This window comes from Cynara cardunculus, unplaced genomic scaffold (assembly GCF_001531365.2).
Source record: "Cynara cardunculus var. scolymus isolate 2C unplaced genomic scaffold, CcrdV1 Un_Scaffold_5610, whole genome shotgun sequence".
Classification (NCBI taxonomy): domain Eukaryota; kingdom Viridiplantae; phylum Streptophyta; class Magnoliopsida; order Asterales; family Asteraceae; genus Cynara; species Cynara cardunculus.
Genome location: NW_020202492.1, coordinates 7,210 through 13,887, shown reverse-complemented (window position 1 = coordinate 13,887; position 6,678 = coordinate 7,210).

Sequence of the window (6,678 nt, the reverse complement as noted above, 5' to 3'; positions counted from 1 at the left end):
TTATTAAATTAATAATAAATTACTTTGTTATTAAACCTAAATTAAACTATAATCAAAAAATTAATTTAAAAAGTTACACAAAAAACCCGAGACTTTTAAATAGTTAATCTGATACTAATATCGATATATTTTTTTTTTTCAAATTTTTATGAGATCTTCAAATTTATATTTTATTCAAACAAAAAACATTGTCGTTTTCTCAAAACCGTATTATATCTACATAAACAGAATAAAATGAAACATTAAAATTAAATGTATTTCGCTACATTGCGTGAGTACCCTCATAATTTTACAAAATATGTTGAATATGCTCTTAATCTCCATTCTTAAGATTCCTTCAATTTCAAAAATCATAATTATAATTTGTATAATGTTTGTGTGTAAAAATACTTCAATAATAATAATTCCTAAAAAATAACTAACGCGGGGCGGTACCAGATTTGGGACCCGTTGCCGGGTCTAAAATCAGTCCTAGCATTTTTCATTGAGACTAGCTAGGATTGGCTCGCCCTTCAACCACTCGAGAGCAATATCGAATTAGACCAGACCTGACCCATGACCCATTTTTGGTCATCACTATTTGCCACTTTGGGGTTGTTTGTTTACCTCTTAATTGTTCAATTAATTGACAGCCTCTGAATCGTTAAGTACGTTAATCTTGTTTGACAAAAAAATAGTCTGTCTTTTAATGGTTATAAAATCCCCTAAATAATTTTGTATCCTGAGCCCCCTTAACCATTCAACGACCTAATTTCATTGTAAATAATTACCAAACAAATATATTTCATTTTACACTATATCATGAGAGCCTCTTAATCATTCTGAACACTTAATTATTCTGCACAAAACCATTCAACAACTGTCAAAAAATATCTTTGTCTTAAGAGGTAGATTGTCAATGACCGTGCATTTTGGTTCAATAATGATATTATTTTTGGACCAAGAAACGTTTTCAATACGCAAGTCATGGTGTCCATGTCCAAGTCATAGAATAAAATGTAGAAGTGTAAACTTTAGACGACTCATCTTAAAAAAGTTACTATCAAAAACATCTTAACGTGCATTTATTGCTTATTAGTTTCATTTTCTTAGAAAATGTATTTTATTAATTTTATCTTCTTTTTTTTCGCTCTACCAAGTTTACTGTCCGCTTAATGAATCTAATTTCAACAAAACATTAATAAAGAATTCCAACTTTTTTCACTTTTTCGGTTTTTTCGTATTCTCATACCAAGTTTTTCTCAAAATGAATTTTCAGATGTGATCATCACTTCAATTATTACTATTTTTTGATTTTGAACTTTGGTATTTTTCTAATTTTTATTGTTGGGGGACCAACTGTTTGTATGGAAGTTGGGTCCAGAACAACTGTGCTCCCATGTAATGAGCAGATCCAAGCCGAAAAAGCAAGAGGACCGTTAAGGAGTGACCGTGTCTCCCTCCACCTCTAACGCAAAATCCAGGATCACCCGATTGACCTCAGGAGGATCAAAGCCATTGATGTACCTTTACCTATCATTTTGTGGAATAATTTTCTTTCTAAATAAAATATTTTTGAATTGTACAATCTTTTGATTTTTGATTTTCTTTCTTGTCTAATTGTGCAAAATTTCCAATTGGAAAGTGACATAACGATAAATAAGTATAGTAATTTTGGAGGTTTTATGAGTTCTTAAATTGATAGGATCCAAACTTTTAATGTTTTTTTCTCCAAATGTTCAGAGACTTTTCAAGACAACCGGTTCACAAACTTAATCAATATGGATTTGAAACAATAATTGAAGATAAATCAAATTCGAGTTCAAGCTCAACCTCTATYATATTTAATGAGTAATTGTACTTAGATTGGGTTGAAAAGGTTCTTAAAATGTTATGCTTATACATAAATTACTGAATGAAAGGTAAGACTTCAGATGAGCTCCATATTATAATTAAATTATTGTTATTTATTGTTGATGCAATAAAAATTTATGATAAAGACGACAAAAGAAACTGCTAACATAGGAGTAGATTGTGATTAATCTGTTTGTGGAAGAAAGACTCATAGAGTGATTCGAGGGTTTTCTAAATCGACTTGTAGAGTGATTCGAGGGTTATCTAAATCGACTTGTAGAGTGATTCGAGGGTTTTCTAAATCCCTAATTTGTGGTCCAAATTTACTTTTGAATCAAAGACTTGACTCTAAGTCTTGGAATTGGAAGGTGGAGACTTGGCCTTAATCTTTTGGCTYAAATTTCCAACTTCCAGTTATTTGCATTATGATTGAGGTCTTTGCAATCCAAGGGGTTAATACTTGCTAATTAAAGTGATGAAACCAAAAAGCATTTAACACAAATTAACTCAGACTCTGCATGTTATTGAGAGAATCTATAAACAAAAAAGGACATAACCTAACATCACCACCACAAAAGCCTCACAAGCAACACATAACCATGAGAAAGAAGACGAGAATTGTAAAAAATATCACCACGATAAAACCAACAAACATCATTTAGATAGTGATCAAACTAATGCATAGATAAGCCTAACACTTAGGGAGGGGTAAACACTTGATCATGGTTAATTTTCATGTCTACTTGTCTAAAATTTGCAACTTTGAATTGACGTCTTGTTTTAATGTAATGAAAAACAAGACCACAAGGAAACTTCTCTATGAATATAAAGTTATTGGTTGTTTGTGTAGACTTTTCAAGTATAGTTTTCTAAGTCTTCAAAACTTACTAGTGCCCCTTCTATGCTTTTGAAAATAACCTCGCAAATATCATGTAAAAGGTTAAAATTAATCCTAAAACTTTATACAAATTAAGATAATTACCCAAAAATATTTTTCTCAGAGGGTAATAATTCCCAAGATATAAAGTTGGGAATTATCTAAAACGTAGGTTCTGGACCATGTGAGTTTGTTTGGCCACCTCAAGCGCTTGTATGAACATTTTACGAAACGTTACAATTTATGAAACGTATTCCTTGTGCAATTTCACCGCCATCCCATATTTTCGAAATTTGATTCAAATATATAATATAATAATTAATAAATCTTGGAGTATTAATTATAACTATATTATATAATTACTCTTTTTTTAAGAAAGGATCCAACCTGGTTTCATGCCACGAACCATAACCAATAGAAGTTAAAGGATTAATGGGTAGTCCTAGGGACCGTGTGGATTGGTCCTAAGAGAATCACTTATATATTGTCAAACAAAGGGGGATTGTTTTCACACTTGGGGTTGGCAAAGGACTAGTCGAACCCACCTGGTTTTCATGTGCTCGAGTCTCGAACCATGAGCGACATGAGTCAAGGAGCGAGTAGTCCTAGGGACCATCAAGACTAGGACTGATTATTCAAGAAGATTGTGTTGGTATGACCTTCATAATTCTGCTAAAGTTTTCTTACAACACCGGTAATGACAGGTTGAAATGTTTTCTGTTAATAGCTACAATCTAGCAATTTAGAAAAATACACTTGCAAGAACACATGATATCCAATAATTGTCCTCCTCTTTTTAACTACTATTTATAATTCAACAGGGGATCACCCACTAGCCAAGTATTAAGTAACATATCCTAACAACACATTTGATATATATATATATATATATATATATATATATATATAAATAGTAGTAATAATAATCCAAAGAGACTCAAAATGCAACATAATTACGACCCTAATCTACGACTTCATCATTCAAAATGTCTACCTCCGCCCAGAACAATTCGGTTATTACGTGGAAGTTGACAAGCATTTTATCAAATAAATGAAGATGGTGTGGCCAGCATGTCATATATACCCACTACAGAGCACAAAATTCATATATCCTTCAAACGGACTGACTACTTAGACGGCAAGCTTGTCTATCGAAGATATATTCAAGGCAAGACTGAGATGTTTTGGGCATATTGTTAGGGTTAGGGATATGACAATTGTAGTAGCTACGGAATAGGAAAGTAGAAGCTTTAATTAGTTAGTCTCCTTCCTCTGTACCTTTTATGTTTTACTGGTTTAATTATATAAGATAACCTGTAGACTATTTTAACATACTATAGAGAAAGTATTTCATTCCAGATATTATCTTCAGTAATCATAAATCTCACTAGCAGAGGAACAAATAGATAGAAACTCATGGTCGACATCGATGATAACAAAATAGGCATATCTCAAGGAAACATATGGATTAATGGAGGTCCACATTCGTCCAAGTGCTAAGTGCTATCTTTTGATCATAAACATTTAGCATATATAAACCAATCCAAGCCCACACTTGTCCAAGTGCTAAGTTTTATCTTATGATCTTATAGTTTAGCATAGCTAGCCCAATCCAACCAGCAATCCATAAACCCATTAGTAACTCATTTGATTCAAGTGATTAAAGAGATCAGGATTTATAAAGTGATTTAGATGTTTAACTTCTCTTCCTAGTTGGGATAAGGCTCCAGCATTGAAGACTAAGAAGCCGTTTACCAAACACTTACCCGATAAGCGCTTACCGACAAAATTTAAACACTATCATTGACTTACCGGGTAAGATTTTAGTCCACCAAAACTGTATCGTATGCAACAATTTACCCGGTAAGCGCTTACCGTGGTAAGAGTCATCGTCCTCACTTACCGGGTAAGACTCTTGATCCTGGTAAGATTCTTGGTCCTTACCATAATCATCCGGTAAGGTACTGTGACTTGGTGTTCACTTACCCGAGTAAATGTTTGGTAAACGACCCCTAACTTCAACATTTGAAACAGATAAATTCACACTTAAGTTTAATTCTAAATGAAACATTGGGTCATGAGTCTTTTGATTGGGTTGGCCCTTAATYTTGATGTTCTTGTTTAATTGTATAAAATTCTCAACTTCAAATAGACGTTACATAAGAAGAATCTTTCGATGGAACTTTTTCTAACTAAGTTGATTTTGCTTTAAGTCTTGTGTCATTGGCTAACTTATTGAATTTCTCAAACTAGTATGGGTTAGGAACAGGGGGTTCAAAGCCAAAGAATACACTAAAATGGACATGGAAAGTGAAAAGGATTGAACCCCAAAAGATTTTCTTGGGTGTAGTAAAGCCTGTAAGGAAGTCCCACAGTTCAGTTGTTAATGATGTCAATAGTGAAAGAACAGCAGCATGCAAAAAAGGGTAATTTTAGAGAAATCTAAGCTAAAGTGGGAGATGAAGAAAAGGCAAGACAGATGACATCAAAGGCCCTTAACTTTAAAAACACACGCACCTTCCAGAGTGCAATATTCAAGTTCTTTGTACAGAGCAGCACCTGCAGTACCAGTTCTGGTATTCTTCTTCTTCCTGTATACAAAGAAACGGCACCAATGATGAAAATAGCACCACATATAGAAAACTAGTGGAAAAGTAACAATGTCAAGAAAAAGACAAAGAAGCTTGAATCACTTGCAGATATTAGTCCGACAAAAAATGTGTATTATTTAGGTAGACTTTTCAAGAGCGTTTCTCTTATTGCTTTGTATTCATCTTGTGGCCCTTCAGAGGATTTGGACACATCCCTGCAATTATCATGTAACACAAGTTATATATTCTGGTTCAGTAAGATGAAATAAAAAACATGTTGTAAATTCAACCTAAAAGGTAGCAATTACTGTTGCCTCAAATTATGACCATAAACCAAAACCGCATCTCATCCTTAGAGGATCCGAAGAACAAAACTACACTTGGTTAAAACGCATTCAGGAAATCATCCTATGAGGCCAAGGTTGTTTATGAAGATCATACATTAGCCTCGGTTGACAATGAGGCCTTACAAAAGATCATACATGGTTCCTATGCCAACAAAAAACAATCATATTAATGGACATTCTTCCCTTGGTCTCACAAGTTCATATATGGGGAAAAGGAGGATGAAGCAGCGGCTTAAATGGTAATATGATTGAGGGAAATCAAGAAAAAAAAGCAGAGGTGTTCAAATATGAAGTGATTGTTATGCCAAGATGACAGATGAATCCAAGAGCAAGCCTTTCAAGAAAATCAAGAAAAATAACCTAACTGCAAGAATCAGTGACCCCAAAAACATGAGTTGGATAGTCATCAAGTAAAACCCTAAAACGTTTAGTGGTTTTTTTATAACCTAATGATATCACTTTTCATTACCATGTCCTTTCTTTCTTCTATTTCTTTTAAGAGACCTCAGTTGTACAACAGAAACACAAATAAGCTATAAATCATAAAGAAGAGGGTGGATGGAGTCGGTGCGTGATACCCGATTGTATAATCCGAAAACCAGTGAAAAGGGGATTGATGAGAAAAGGCAATCACAATCACAATCACAATCACGAAGAAGATTCTTGAGTCGGGTTTCCAGAAAGAAGAAGTAAACGACAACAACCATCTGGAAATCGAAATTTATGACTCGAAACCCTTTTCATGTGGGTACTCATTTTGACCAGGAAAACAAAGTCAAATAATTATTTAAGAAGGTGGAACCCGTGTGCCAATCAGGAGCTGACGTGTGGATATATCTATCTCATCAGTATAACACTAAAAACCAAATGATGCCTTTTTCCCRATCTTTGTTCTGTYGAAGGAATCTCAATAAACCCAGATAATACCATGGAAAACTCCTATCAAACCCCAATTCTCAGCAAAATCGTTTTCTTTTGAAGTTAGAGAATTGTAATCATTTCCAAATTAATGTCCATAAAATTACAAATA